Source organism: Tupaia chinensis, unplaced genomic scaffold, assembly GCF_000334495.1.
Source record: "Tupaia chinensis unplaced genomic scaffold, TupChi_1.0 Scaffold000126_2, whole genome shotgun sequence".
Lineage (NCBI taxonomy): Eukaryota > Metazoa > Chordata > Mammalia > Scandentia > Tupaiidae > Tupaia > Tupaia belangeri.
In genome coordinates this window covers 3,121,874-3,137,844 of record NW_006159594.1, presented here as the reverse complement: position 1 = coordinate 3,137,844, position 15,971 = coordinate 3,121,874, and the positions used below count along the sequence as shown (strand labels likewise).

The following is a 15,971-nucleotide window of genomic DNA, read 5'->3' as shown; positions in this document are numbered from 1 at the left end:
CATTTATTTTTAGATGATTTTTCTTCTCCCTAACTTTCCAAACAGGATGAATAATTTATATTTCAAATATTTACAGGTATATTTAATATAGGAAGTCACTTCCAAAAAGTCTACTTAAATTTCCTCCTTGTCATCTGTAGGGTTAAGAATTTTAATTACCAAAATACAACCTGAATTCCAGGATGATCAAACGAAATTATGCTGATATTTGAGTTGTTAGTTTATTTTGTGTGCTTCTAAAAATCCTTTCTCCTTTCTCTTCTGTTATCACTTTTCAATACACTTTACTGTTTTCCCCTCATTTTTCTATGCATTTAAATTTCTTATACTTGTGTTTTATAATAGTGACTGAATATAATACTATAGCTTTATCTGAAATCACTCTCTCAATAAGGTCTTCTAAATCACTTAACATAAAAGAAGCCTGTATATATATTTTTAAAAGCACATATCGAATAGAACTGATGTGAAGGCAACATCAATGAAGCAGAACTGGTCTTGCCCTATACTCCAGGGACTATAATTCAAAAGGTAGTTGACTTTATTTGCCATGGTTGACAGCTTCTTCTCAGACTGCTTGAATAAATTTGGGTATTAATATGCTTCCTGTCTATTTAGAGAGAATTACTATCCTATCTGCCTCCAGAGACTGCTTTGTTTCCAGATTTAACTCATCACAATATGATGGGTCCTCACTTTTGGTTTAGGTGCCCTACTTACAAAGCATGCCTTAATTTAATAAGTAATTTAATAAGTTTAATGTGTTCAGTTCCCTCTTGGAGCAACACACTGTGCTACATACAGCATAATATATGAAGATATCTAAAAAGTGTCTTCTGCAACACTCAAAACACTTAGCCCCAAGATAAAAGAAAACAGGAAGAGACATGCAGTGGAATTGGAGGGGTTGTGACATTTTTCCAAAGTTCTCTAGAGAGCAGGTGTGGTCTTCACTGAGGTGGAGAGAGATACTGTCATTGAGCACTGACAGGTATTTTGAATATGTTTTCATCCACCTTGTGAGGTGGATGGCATGACTCACATTTTACAGATGAAGAAATTGGTGATCAAATCAGTTAAATAACACCCTCAAAGTCGTTCTGCCAATTTCTTCAGCATAACAGAACCCAGCACGTGGTATGCATTTTTTGAAATTTCCACAGAAGCTAATTTGAACATATAACAAGAATCTCTTTCTTGTAGTTATCAGAGATGTGGTAAGGACGGTGCAAATGTGTGAGGCAGAGTGTAGAGAACTGTGAGGGAGGTGATCTACAGTTTTTATGAAGTAAACATGAGGGAGGAATCTAGACTAGATTCCCAGGTTTTGGCTACATTACAGAGCTGAGAAACATATCAGGGTTATTCACTAAGCACCCAAGGGAAAAGCAGGTGTGAAGGGAAAGATAATAGGGTCAAATTTAGACCTCCTGAATTTGAGATAATATTGCATCAGTCAGAGTTGCTCAGTTAAAAAACATGGATCTGGAGCTCCACAACACAAACCTGTGAAAGAAAATTATTTGTTCATTAAAGCCATAAGCTAGATAAAGTTGCCCCAGGGAGAGTGTGTAGAGTGCAAAAGAGAAGAGGTCTTCACAGAACCCTGGAATTACCATGTACGAGCAAGAGGACTCCAGAGAGAAGGAAAAAAAGTGAAAATATCTAAGTCAAAAGACTTAAGGAATGGTCAACAAAGTCAAATTGTGCACCGAGGGACTGGTAGTCCAGCTGAAGAAGTCGAAAAGTAGCCCATGGCTGACTGGATTAAGCACCCGAGAATAGAGATAGTATTTATGGAGTTGAGAGAAAGCAGACAAGAATTGATGTGAAGCTTGGCATTTTTCTCTATTATTATATTTTTATGTTACCAGGCCTGAAAAATATGGGTAGAACAGAAATTGGGAGAGACCATTTCAACTAAGGGAATGAGATTTGTTCAAATTCATTCTCATACCATAACTAAAGATTAAGTTTCTATTGCTAGTAGTCAACAATGTCATGTTTCCATAGTGAAGACAGTATTTAGTTCCTCTTAGTTGTAACATTTGGTTCTCTTTTGGTTATAACAACTATTGATTAAACAATATCATTTGAAACTGAGTATTGTGCTACCTGACATCATGTACAAGATTAATTTCAAAGAAGTCATGGCAAGAAAGTGGTATGACATGCACAGCTGGTTCATCCCAGAAATTTTTAGAAAATCATAAAGGTCAATTCCAATTGGGAAAGAGAGATCTTGACTATATACCCTCTTAGTTTCATGGCAGCTAATTTTACTTAATGTAGCTGTGAATTTGGAAATTCCCTGCCCCATCTTTTCCCATTCCTCTGATGGCTGTTTTGGATATAAGAAAGAAGCAGTAAAAAAAAAAAAAATTTCTTTTGCCCTTCCCCAACTCCCCTGTATCTTTAATTGGTTTTATTCAGTTCCTTCTTCTATTCTGATCTTTCTATTCCATCCCATTTGCTTCTTCCTTCATGAGAGCACTTGATTTGCAATATGGCATAGACAATAACTTTTTTTAGTTGTATTTCTTTTTTTTTTTTACATTTAATCCCTGTATACCTTTACAACATGCAAAATGAATTTTCTCAGCATGAATACTCTGTATATTAGTCCAGTCAAAAATTTTACTATATACATAATCAGTAGATACTTTTCAATTTTTGTGTTCATTAAATATTTTGCTTCTTTTTCCTTTTTGCCTTTATTCCCTCCCTCCCACCTCCCACCTTCTTCCCATACTCTCTCTAGTATCCACAGTTGCTATCCATGTTTTCATACCATCCATTCTTTCAGTGTCTGCCATAGAGTGTAGGCATTCAGTACATATTAAGTGGGAACATACAATGCCTCTCTTTCATAGTCCAGCTTGCTTCACATAACATTAAATCTTCCATATCCATCCACTTTCTATAAATGCCAGCATCTCATTGTTGTTTATGACCGAGTGGTATTCTATGGTGCCATACTTTTTCAATCTATTCACCTGTTCTTGGACATTTAGGTTGATTATTTTCTTAGCAATTGTAAATACCAAGAGGAATACTATCAGGATAGACATGACCAGGCATTGCCCTCGGAAATAGCATGTCAAAACCTATCTAATACGCTTACCTGCCCACAATTCTGTAATAGCGATTGCTTCCTTAGGCCAACACCCAATCTGCACAGAAGATGATACAAATCCAAAAAAAGTCACTGGAAAGCCAGATTCCAGTGCTAGTAGCCATGTCACTTTTCTAGTGATATGGTCTTGTGCAAATCTCTTAACTTCAACTAGTATCAATTTTCTTGGTCAAATTTGTGTGACGATCAGACGAGATAATGTTTGTAAAGATGCTTTGTGATTGCAAAATGCTATTCAATAATTAAGCTATCATCATCATGGGTATGATGTGAAAGCTAAGGTGGACCAAAATTTCTCCTCCGAAATCTGTTCTGAAGACCCAGACTTTCCCTTCCAATCCCTGCATTCAAACAGATTTCTCAAGAGCTGCATCTTCTCTGTTCTCTGTTCATCTGTGTTCATGTAGTGCTCAATGCAACTGTCTAACTTTAAGTTAACCCCATTCTCCTTCCCTTAGTACACGGTGGGAGCCCTTGAAGTTCATCCCTAAGAAGAAAAATGGACAACAATTTACTAAGTGCTACCTCTGGGCCAGGCACCTTTTTTTTTTTTTTTGCCTGATATCCTTTTCCATAAACCACAGACTGTTCTCACAGAGGAGAAATTATAAAGCCTTTGCAGCTAAGAGCAGTGGAAACTGCATTTCTATTAAAAGCTGTCTGTGGCTAGATATATATCCATCCCAGGTACAAAGTTAAATGATGTGAAAAAAAAAAGTTAAATGATGTAAAAAAACTAATTCAAAGACATAAAACTGTTATATAAAATACCATTAAATATCTTCCACTCAGTGTTAACAAAACACAGCCATAAATTTCCTTTGGTTATCATTTTGCATGTTACTGGTTCTCAGAGGGTCCTGTGTCTGCAAGTTCTTCACTGTTGAATTTTGCTGCCCGGTCCTGGCATATAAGATGTCAGCAATGCATGACCCTTTTTAAGATGTCATGGTTTTAAACTTCCTCAGTATCAGCATTCCTGAATTTAGCCATGCCAAGTTTATTCTAGGGCTTTTTTTTTTTTTTTTTTTTTCTGTAACTATTGTAGCTATTTTCTATCTACTGGCTAAGCAGTGCTGAGGCTCAATATTTCATATACTAGAAATCAGAAATTTGGAGGCCCACCATCTGAGCCATGGCATAGGGCTCAAGGTTGGGAGCTGGTGCATTTACTCTGAACTTGAAGACTGACTCACAACAATTAAATGGAGTCATACATTGGGGGTATTGTTTACCTGCTGGATGAAGGGATAAAATGGAGAGGAAGAGCACCAGCTCAGTAGCACAGTGGAAACATTGATAGAGCGAGGCTTGATGCATATGCAAGGTCATGGGTTTGGGTCCCTGATTGGCCTATAAACTCTGGGCACATGAGCCCATGATCCTGACTGGCTGGGCAGGCTTCAGGAACAGGTGGAGATCATGGCATGAGACTCACCTGAAGGTGGGCATTTTTGTATCTCTCTCTCTCTCTCTCTCTACACACACACACACACACACACACATATTAGGTCATCAGGAAACTCATGATGTATTTTTCTATGTTTTTCTATACAAAAATTCATCTTGACTTCCCCCATCCCCCCAAAATACAGGGAGTATTAAAGTAATACAGAGCATTATATTTGGGAAAGTCTGGTGGCCCCAGTTTTCCTGTGGTTATTCACCTAATCCACAGGTCCAAAGGAAATCTACATGAGATATAGCTCATAGAATTTGCCTAATTCTGTGAACTTGTCAAGATTTCCATTTACTTTTGTAAGCCAAGACCTAAATTTAGACAGGCCTGTCCTAAGTCTCACCAGATAGAATGCTGGCAGAATGGAAATGACTGGTTGGTTAATAGTGGCCGGGTAGAGAAGCATTCAGGATTTGCCTGGGTACTGTCGTCCATGGTTCTCTTCTTACAAGTCAGTCAGACCAGACCAGAAGCATTGACTTGTTTCCTAGACATGAGATGCCTTTCTGGAATGTGACCTGCCTGCCCCCTCTTAGGGTATGCTTACCCTGGCAGGGGTCTGATCATGGTAGGTAAACTGAGCCAGATTCTGATGACCCTGCTCTCCTTCCAGGGAACAGCATCCTCCATTCAGCTGCTGATAGTGTGACCAGTGCAGTACAGAAGGCGAGCCAGGCCTTGAACGAGCGTGGAGAACGGTTAGGCCGAGCAGAGGAGAAGACAGAAGACATGAAGAACAGCGCCCAGCAGTTTGCAGAAACTGCACACAAGGTGGGCCAGCGGAGGGTAGGGGACTCAGCTCTGGGTTGTCAGGGAGCCGTAGCGCCAAGAAAATTTATTTCAGTATGTTTCCTGTGATGGGAGATACAAAGTCCAGCTTTTTCATTAGGGGAGTTGGGGAGCTTTATACAATTTCCACCTGCTACTTACTAAGCACAAGTCACAAAAAAAGTCTTCTTACACTTGGTTTCTTTGACCCTTTAGAAAATATAGGCCGTATCTATTTCGTGTACAGACACAAAATGGGGGAGGGGGAGCAGTGTAGAGATCAGGTCTCAGAATGCCCCCAAACAAACCCCAGCCAATGCTTGAAAGGACCTTTGGAGGGCTTCAGGCCTCCTGCTTGATTTTCCATCTTGTCCCTTTCCCAGCCTGAATCTAGCATCCTGTGTTCTTATCTCTTTACCAGACACAAATCAGGCTCTAGTCCCAGGGTACAACACACTTCAGAGCTAGCTTCCCCTCTAAGAGATACCAATCACTGCTTTGGAGCCTCAATTCTGGAACTCTAAGCTTGACCAGGCCAGGGCAGAGCAGCCAGCCAGAATCCCTCCTGCCTCTAAATCCAGGGAACAGCCTCGCCTGTGCTTCTGAGAACACACCATACACACTCGCACACTCCCCAAGAACTGTGCCTTTCAGAAGGAAAAGGGGAGTTTTTATTGGCACCAGCTATCTCAGGCAGTCGCAAACCAGTGGCAGCCCTGTTGGCCAGGTGATAAAGAAGATTTATTGCTGTTCTTGTGCTTCAGATCAAAGGGCAGTTCTTTTTGCCTCATGATTTGAATTTAGGTTTCCAGAAACAACTTCTGCTGATAACTATGTCGGCATGTCAGACTCATGAGCCCTTCAGATACGCTTCTTAGGTGAGCTTTGGGAGGAAAAATGAACTTGCTTCCACAGAAAACCCACCTCTGCTGAGAGGACAAGAATGAGCAACCTAAAAAAATCAAACAAGAAAGATAACCCTAGCTAAGCTGAGGGAACCTCTCCTAGAGGTAGAGGTTTTCACTCAAGCCCCACTGAGAACCCGACCCAAGTGGGTGCTTCCTGCCTTCTCTTTCTCGACCTGCTTTGCACAGGCCTTTTTTTTTTTTCATTAATTCTCTCTATGTCAAGGTCTTCCTGCATGGCTGCCTGTGCAGCCCATCTGGAGTCCCCTTGGGAGAACTTGCAGATCTGTGTGAAAATGCAGGCAGCCCTGCTGGAGGCCAGAGCCCCTGTTGCTAATGCTGATGCCACTGCTGCTGCAGTGAGAATGAAACTCAGATGTAAGGTGACCCTAGTCCCTTCCTTCCTTATCCAGCCTTTGTAATACAGACAGAAATGCTAGAATTCCAGCCCAACTTTCATTTATAACAATAGCTACTTATGTGACTTAATTGGGGGTGGGGGGCAGGGGCAGATAGTAGAAGTCTGGAAAAACAAGTAAAGTGTTGACCTGGGAAAGGAAAGACTAAAGGGAAAAAGGGAATAAACTTTATAACTCTTCAAGTCTGGGAAAGGTGACAGTACAGACAATTATCTTTCATGTCTTGTCACACAGAATCGAGCAATCAATAGTGCACTGATAAAATCCTGCTAAAACAAGAGCTGAGGTTAATGATTAAACATGAGCCAGGTTACCAAGGACAACTGTGAAATCACTCTTCCTAGGTGGAGTAGACAATACCAGGATGTCATCCTCGTAGGCGTCTCTCAGGGGGAGGTGTACAAACTCTGAATTGGATAACCTAGCCAGATGGCCTGAATTCTTGGCCCTGGTGGCCCTATTTCCCTGCTATTGTGGCCAAGTCTGTTAGGTAATTGGGAAGGCAATATGGAATAGTAGTTAGTATACCATGCTTGAATCCGGCCCTGTCATTTACCATCCTGGCAACCCTGGGCAAGTGCTCATATCTCTAAGCCCTAGATTATCAGTACAATGGGGCTAATTAATAACAGTACCTACCTCCTGGGTACTTGAGCTAATTCAAAGCTATGTGCACAGTATGGAGCACATATAAACCTAAATTACCATTATTTATAATTATTTTCATGAAAATAATTTCCTCAGGCCTGCCCTATCCAGTCATGTAATGAGTGCTGTACAGAGTTTGGAGAATTGTTACTGGTGATTGAGGAACCTTGACATAAGGACAAGGAAGGAGTGGAGGTGAAGGCTGTGCCTCCAAACTCAAAGAGCAAGTGAGTGGGAGGGCCTCCTGATGAACGTACAGGCTATATAAATGCAGAGCAGCTCTTGAATCAGGACATGTCCGAAGAGGAACTGATAAGGCCACAAAAGAACAAGAGCCTCTGGCTTTGACGAGTGAGAGATTATCAGGCAGTTACCTGCTTTCTAGGAGAGATGGAGGAGGCAGGGGCCCTTTGTATTTGTTCTGTTTTCTCTTCCTGCCAGTGGTCTCAGGGGAGCACAAGGGGCTGCCAGTGTCTGTTAGTGTGTGTAAGGGAATGTGAGAAAGGCAGTGTTTCATCCAGACTTGGAGCTTTCTAAAACCAGGATGTGTGCTTATGAATCACCAGCATCGGCAGTATTCCCAAGGAGCAGATTGATTTCTTTCGATAAGGCATGGCTATTTTCCCGGGATTAGGACTCCTGACTAGGACCCACTCGCACAGGATGACCATGAAAACGTCATTTCACTGCCAAGATCCCAGCCAGGCCTGTGGGTGAGAGGACGTTCAGAGAAGGAACCCAGGCTTTGCAGCCCCCAGACGTGCACAACTCTGCTGACTCATAACGAGTGGGCTGTGTTTACGCGTGGAGACACAGCACACACAGATCCCTGAGCCGGGAACGGCAGTTTCAAGTGATAGTCCTTAGTGCTCCCAATTGTATAAGGGTGCAATCCTAGCTGGAGACTACAGCACAACTTTCCAGATGGAAGAAAAGAGGGTCTATGATGACCCAGGTTCAAGACTGAATGGATCACTTTTGCACAACCTCGTCATTCAGATTTGTGAAGGCTTGTCCCCACAGATGGAAAATGCTCCTGCTTCCTCTTTCTCCAGCATTCCCCTCAGCTCCCAGGTCCTGTTACCCTGGCTTGAGGAAGTGTGGTTCTTCCGGAGCTGTGGGCTTGGCACAGTCCCAGGCCTTAAGAAAGTGCAATTCAACCACAAACCCAGGCACAAACTCAGACCTGCTCACTTTCCCCTGCCCCAAAAAGCACAACATTGCAGTGTGTGCAGTGCTTTGAAGGCCTGCCACAAGTAGTGAGTCAGCAGCCAAGAGCTTTACCCTACCTAGGCATCCTCAGTTGACATTTCTCACAGAAAAGAACATTGAGCTGCCCTGTTTTGCACAAGCCTACATTTGTGGGGAAGGAAGGATAAGTGGCATGTCTCCACTGAGAAGAATGTCTCTATGTGTTCTAGTCAACTGTTTCCCTTGGGTCTCTAGGCCAGAAAGGATCTCAAGAGCTCAGACATTTTAGAGTTTCTCTTTGGCATCAGTAACAATTTTTTTTAATTATTATAATTGTTTAAGTACAATGGGTTCCATAGCATTGAAAAAGAAATCTTTCCATAAGATATAAATAAAACAAATATACCAAAAGGACATTTTAAACCCCTGTGGAAACTCTGACACCTAAATTAATCCATAAGCATTAAGAGTTGGAGGTTTTCTTAAGGAGTCTGAAGTACAGAGCAGCAGGGACCTTAGCACTCAAAGTCACACAGAGGATTTGTAGCACCAAGTATCCTGGCCTTGCCGAATCCAGTGCCTTTTCTGCTCCACCATCCTCCCTTCCATATCCTAAAGTTTCAAATACCAGGGAATTAGAAAGAAACTAGAATAATGCCTCTTTCTGCAAAATTATCCATCCTTGGGGCCAGCAGGTGGGGTGGTCATTAAGGGCGCTGGACTCCCACATGGCTGACCATGGTTTGCGACCCAGATCTAGTAGCTTGCTTTCTCAATTTCCCTCTCTCTCTCTCTTCCTCTCTCTTTCTCACTCTGTCCCTCTATAGTAAAATTTTTAAAAAAAAAGAAGAAGAAATAAATAAAGTTAAATAATTCTTTTAAAAAATATCCACCCTAATCTGTTCATGCTACTATAATAAAATACCATAGACTGGGGTAACTTGTAAACAACAGAAATGTATTGAGTCTGGGAAGTACCAGCAGATTTGGTGTCTGGTGAGAGCCTGCTTCCTAATTCACAGATTGTACCTTATGGCTGTGTCTTCATGTTGTGTAAAGGGTAAATGAGTTTCCTCAGGCAAAAATCCCATTCATGAGGGCTCCATTCTCATGATCTAATCACTTCCTCAAATCCCCACCTATTTTTTTTTTCAGAGGTTTTTGCTATAGGGTGTGTGCGCTCGCCAGAAAGACAGAGAGAGACAGAGAGACAGAAAGTGAGAAATCACCTCTCGGGGGGATGGCCGCACCGCAATCCCTTCTCCTCCATTCTCCCCTCGGGATCTTGGGCACGCATGCACACACACCTGGCGTGAGTTTAAGCCACCGGGTTCAGGACTCGAACCACAGTCAACTACATAGGAGTCCAGTGACATAGCCATTATGCTAACTGCTGGTCCCCCCACCTATTCTTTTTTTAAGAGAGAGATTTTTGTTACTATAGGTGTGTACACCCACCAGAGAGAAAGAGAGAGACAGAGAGACCGAAATCCAGAAATAACCCCCCCAGGGGGGTATGGCCACACTACAATCCCTTCTCCTCCCTTCTCCTCTCAAGACTTTGGGCACACACGTGCCCAGCATGAGTTTCAAGACTCCAGGTCCAGACTCAAACCGTGGTCAACGCTGTGAAAGTCTAGTGACATAACCATTACCCTATCTGCTAGTCCCAATCCCCACCTTCTAATACTATCACCTTAAGGGTTAGGTTTTAACATATGAATTTGAAGGAGGGCGGGGGTTCAAACATTCAGACCATAACAATGTCTAATTCAGTTGTATTTCTGCAAAGATTAGTTGATTCCCAACTCAGGCTTGTCCTTTCAGATGCTCTGTCATGGTAGCAGGGTCTAGTTGTAGGCAGCAGCGCAATCACTGCTAAAAATTAATGTCTCTGGGTGAGTTGACACAGGCCAGTTAAACTTAGAAGTTAACAGCTCAATGAATACCAGGACAGCAGTATTGATCAAATATTTATGCTTGGTATTCATTATGCACAGCACTTAAGCAACTCTCTTAAGTGTTGGTGGTCCATGTTGCTAAATAATGTAAAACTAGGCAGAGCAAGAAGTGGAAGTCATACAGTGGGCTGGGGGGGGTTCAGAGTGGACAAGGACGTGGGACATATCTGAGGTAGAGCTCTGGCTCTGTCATTTCACTTACCATGTTTCTTGGGATGCAAACTCTTTGAGGACAAGTAAGTAGCCATCTCTGCTCCTCTTGCCAAAAATGCACTGCACTCCGCACGGCAGCCTGGGCATACCCAGAACTTCACAAACACTATTGGACAGGTGACTGACCACATCAGCACTACAGAAGGTCTGTGAAGGTCTTCACTGGCATCTTCAGACAGAGCCACCCAGGAGCTCTTTCAGCTGAACTTTCTAACACGGAGGTTACCTTAGCAACATGAGGGCTAGGCTCACTGTCCCCCTCTCTGTCACAGCATGCAGACCTAACCAGGACACTACCTGTTTGGGAAATTATGCTATTTTCACTGGGGGCCTAGTCAATGTGGCAGCACTGTGATTACGACTTCTTTGTTGAAGAAACCGAGAAGAGCAAGGGAAGATTCAAATTACCTTGTGTTTTTGCTAGAGAAATGGGTTATTGGCATCTTCCAGGATGATACAGAGTACCACTGAGTACTACCACTGAGTATGCTCAAAAGCGTACTCTTTTTATAATTTTTATAATTTATAATTTTTATATTTTTATAATTCTCAAAAGGCAGAAAGCTTGGTCATGATGAAGATGATAGGGCTTCCTACAGAGTTATTGCCTGCAGGGAATCACTCGTTCTTTGTTCAAAGGAATTTTGAGATCCCTACCTATCCTCAGTTACTTTCAGCCCCAACCATAGGAATGAATCCCTAATATCACTTTGGACACTTGAGGAACTACAATTCAGCCTCTACTCTGCCTTCTGGTTCACATAAGTGTATAGTTTACTTGGAAAATATCTGGTTAAGAAAAGCACAGACAGATTTAATGTTATGTTCCATGGCTGCATATCATTTCCTTAATATATCATCAGGGGCTCCAGCTGGGCTTGGGAAACAATTAAATGATACAGTGGTATTTGGAGTTCCCACTTGAGCTAACGTTTCAATAGGTCACATTTTGCAAATACCAACGGGAAGAGTAATAAATCAAGGCCTGGCCTTGGTCTATTGTTCAGTCCTAGTCAATAACACGATTTAATTGTCAAGTGCTGTTGACTTAGTTAAATGTCCAGGACGGAATTGAGTAAATTATTGTAGAGTATCTCCCTGTAAACTATTGATTTTTAATATTTCATAAGATGTCAGTAAACACTTAACATCTGAGCAGTGGTTCTCTTTCCTAATAACTACTCACCCAGGAACCTCGGCTGTTCGTTGTAAAAGTCACTCATTCTGCCTGTGTATTGGTACGCACGCACACACAGAGACACACACACATCATCGTCATCATCACAAAAACATTTACTCTTTCAGTTGAATTAAAGATTAGCACACAGCACTCTCCCCACCTGGACACATACACCAATGAAATTACTATAAGGGAAAGTAGTAAATGCAATGTTCAGTAAACTATTTGGGGAAATGGTGCTCATTTACTCAGTGTCACTGCGAATAAGAAATGGTGACCTGCCACACAATAGAATCTTAGTGCTGCTTCTCATTGTGAATACGCGGAGGACGCTGCGAATGAATTTTCCCTGCTAACAAGGTCTTACTTTTCTCATCCCGCTCTCTCCTTAGCTGGCTATGAAGCACAAATGTTGAGAAACTGCCTATCCTGATGACCCTGTTAAGAGAAATGGAAGACTGCGTTCGGCAGTTTTTACAAGAATTCCGGACCTCCGCTTGCTTCTTTTCTTCCAATATATGGACATGTAGGGTTTTTTTGGTTTATTCTTTTCAGATGTTAATATGAAAGAAAAGATGTTGTGTTTGTACATTTCCCTAATGATCTTGCTAAGAAATGCTACAATAGCCTTAGCTTCATTTTGGGTTTTTTTTTTTTTTTTTTTCACTGTGTGCGTGTGTGTGTGCGCGCGCGCGTGTGTGTTTGTATGTGTTTTCCTTTTTTAAAAACAATTTTTTTTGTAGTTTAAATATGAAACTTGGACCAAATGATAAACGACTGGGTCTCAATGGCAACGCATTTTTTTTTCCCTGATATTAAGCAGGAAGGCATTTTAATGTGGTGACCTCAGATGTTATTGTTTCTGGATGAAAATAAAAGTCAAGCTGTGATTGATTTCACTCACTCTCCCAGCTACTCTTAATTTGAAGGTTAAAATCTATGTCCTGAGATGTTAATCTGTATTATGAAAAACAATTGGATTTATCGAGGAAAACAGCAGTCTTAGATTTTGCTCTTTGCATCATTATCTTTTGATTGAACCACCATCAGAATTTAAAAAATGGCAGAATCAAAGATAGAAATCTACTTTCTGAGCTACAGTTGCAATAGTTCAGCTCCTTGTTTCCAGATGGATTATTTGGAATGATATGAAAGATAAAAAGTTGAGAGTAAAGACCAAATGAAAAGCTGTATGTATACAGAATGTGTCTTGTTGAGCTTCTGTATATTCATGGATTTTTTTTCTCTCTTGCTATTGTCCCAAATTATAGTGACTAGTATTGAAAAGAGCTTGGATTTTTATGAAAAATTCTATTTGTCCAGAGAAAGGTTTCTGTAAATGATAATGTGAAAAGACACTACATTTAAAATAATTTTTCTTCTCTTTATATAAAGTCATATTTTAGAGACACCTTCACAATATTCTTCAGAAAGGGCTTTCCTTATTTTAGTATACAAATTTTGGAAGTTTCATTTGCTGTTATTGCTGTCTATTTATTTAACATAATTTAATATCTGGTCTTCTTGGCAATTGCAACTTGCCTGATCTATCATAAAACAGCACTATCACAAAGCCTTCCAACTGTAGTCAGATTGAGTAAAGTTGGTTACAAACCTCCAGATTTTGTATTACTTAAAGTAATATTGCGTTTAGAGTCTAGAAGGTTTGTTTCCTAGAGGGTTAAAATGCTAAACATAAAAAAGCTGTGCTTCTTCCTGAAACATCCCAGACACACTGTCAGGGTCCCACTGCAGGGCACTGATGTTTAAGCTGCCAGAATTTCAGGACCTTTTCCTGTTTCTTCCCATCCATTGAGCCAACTGAGTTTATGTGTATTGTTGCCTCTTACAGAGCAGCAATGTGACTTTTTAGATTATTAATGCTAATTTAAATGGCTTAAATTCTCCTGATAAAGTATTCCTAGGGAGACAGAAAGTTAGTATGTTGGGGGAGGTTCTTAGTATGTGTCAAAAGATGGGATTATTCGGAGAAGAATATCTGAATCTTTTTATATGAAGAACATACAAGTTTACTATAATATTGTATGCTTTTCTTTTGATGGCTTAAAAATTTTAGGAACCGAGGAGCATGCCATTTGAAACATTAGAAACGTTTCTGATTTCTAAGACAAATCTCAAATATCACTCAAACAGATTTGGTTTTAGAAGTCAGTTCAGAACACACACATACACACACACACACACACACATCATCTTCCCAAGGTGGACTCTGGTTTCAGAGATAGATAGTTGCTATAAATAACTGAAAGGATGAATCTAAAACTCCTTGACAATTGGCCAAACTCAAGAATAAAACTGGTTGCCAACTATGTAACAACAGTATTTAGGAAGCGCTTCTGAAGTAGCAGAGGATGGGGTCATAAGCATACTGTGAAATCTAAGATTATTTCTCCCTGGCAGAATTGTGATACTTACATTTCATAAATATCAGTGTTCCACATCTTGCCCTCTTTCCTCACTCTCTGTTTATCCTTTTAGACCCAAAATCTATCAGCCATAGCCTGGATTAGAAGAAAGCCCATCCAAATCTTTATCAGCTTCTCCTATTGATTTGTTTCCAGGTCATGATCATGCCCTTGACATACCTCCCAGTATCAAAGTCCTGCCTAAGCACCCCCCTCCCCTGGCCAACAGAAGCACCATAACAACAATCCCTATGCTTCCTCTACCTTTCAGCTTCTTGCAGAGGAGCCCCAGGATCACGCCTGCAAAGTTCTTTGCTATCCTTTGGTAGAAGGTGCTGCATTACAAGATATTAATATAGTCTAACCTAGAGATTGCTAAAATGGCTCACAACATTTGGGACCAATGCGTTTGGTTGAGCTTGTTAGAAGACACTTAATCTGTTTCATTTTTGCACTTCATTATGAATTTGAGGATACTGTATGTCTGTGAAGGACTTCTCAATTGTATTGACAATGCATCAAGAAAAGAAACTTTCCAGTGTTACCACTTCTTCCTGGAATGTAGCTGTAGTATTTGTCACTAGTATTATTAGATATCTGTGTACAAGAAGTATGCAGTTATTCAGGTTTAATGTTTCATATTAAAGAATGTATTTGTAAAATGTAACGAGATCAGTAGTCAACGTTTTTTAAGCTCTGAAAAAAATAAATTATGTGTTAGACTTTAAATTACAGTGAAATCTGTCTTAATACTACTTTTGTGGCTAGCAAAGGTTGTGCACTTACGTAAAAATATTTACAGAATATCCTAAATAAGGGATATTAAAGATAGGTTTCGCTCTTAATTTTCAGAATTGTAACACTGCTGATGTCTGTTGTACAGTTATTAATTCTTCAGAAGTTCTCTAAGATGTCAAATATAATTTGTTTCATTCAGAGACAAGTAACACCTGCTCTATTGATTCACTATTACAGCAAACCCTAATTTTGTCATTAAATATTTTAACTCTGTGATGAAAGATTGTTTCTCTCAGTTATTTGTGAAGTCTGTGAAACACTACCAAATAGGTACACATGTGATAATGCCATACAGTTAATGCCAATGGAAAAGTCTGGTGTGCCTACAGGGAGGCCTCAGAACTGGGAGTGTCAAGATGCCAGAGCTTCACTATATACATTCTAATGGAAAACTTGAAATGTAAAAAAGACTAAAGAACTAACCATAATTTAGGCAATGGGCGTTCATCCTGCAAAAAAATTAAGTACTTTTTCCTTCTCATGGGTGAAGCAGTTAAACCAATTAATAGTTATCTTTCTGCTGACATCAGTGCCTATTCGACTCCAGTGGACCGTGGCCTCGTTTGGCAGACTGGTTCTATGCCCTGTTAAACTGAAAAGAAGACTTGGTCATATTATGTCAGTTTATTTTTATAAAAAATCAAATGCAACTTAGTACATCGTTTTCAGGGGGAGCAACTTGAGTGGAAATGGTCGCACAACAGCCATCTGTGCCTCATCATGAACACTCCATGAAACTGGGCAACTTTGAAATATGTCCTGCAAGTTCTGCAGGGAGAAGGGAAAGACTCCTGTCTCCAGAGAAGAAGAGAGAGATGTTCTTTGACTACATGAGGACCCAGCCTTAAGTTACTTATGCATTTAATG

The 15,971-nt window shown here is 40.6% G+C and overlaps 1 long non-coding RNA gene across 1 annotated transcript in view; it reads left to right on the top strand.

The window, feature by feature from the left end:
• LOC102473489 (uncharacterized) overlaps positions 1-15,320 on the top strand; it is a 59,565-nt gene extending 44,245 nt beyond the window's left edge. The window contains exons 2-3 of the long non-coding RNA XR_333991.3: positions 5,209-5,366; positions 12,273-15,320. This is a non-coding gene — a long non-coding RNA (uncharacterized LOC102473489). The remainder of the gene's footprint in view (positions 1-5,208; positions 5,367-12,272) is intronic.
• Positions 15,321-15,971: the final 651 nt, after the last annotated feature.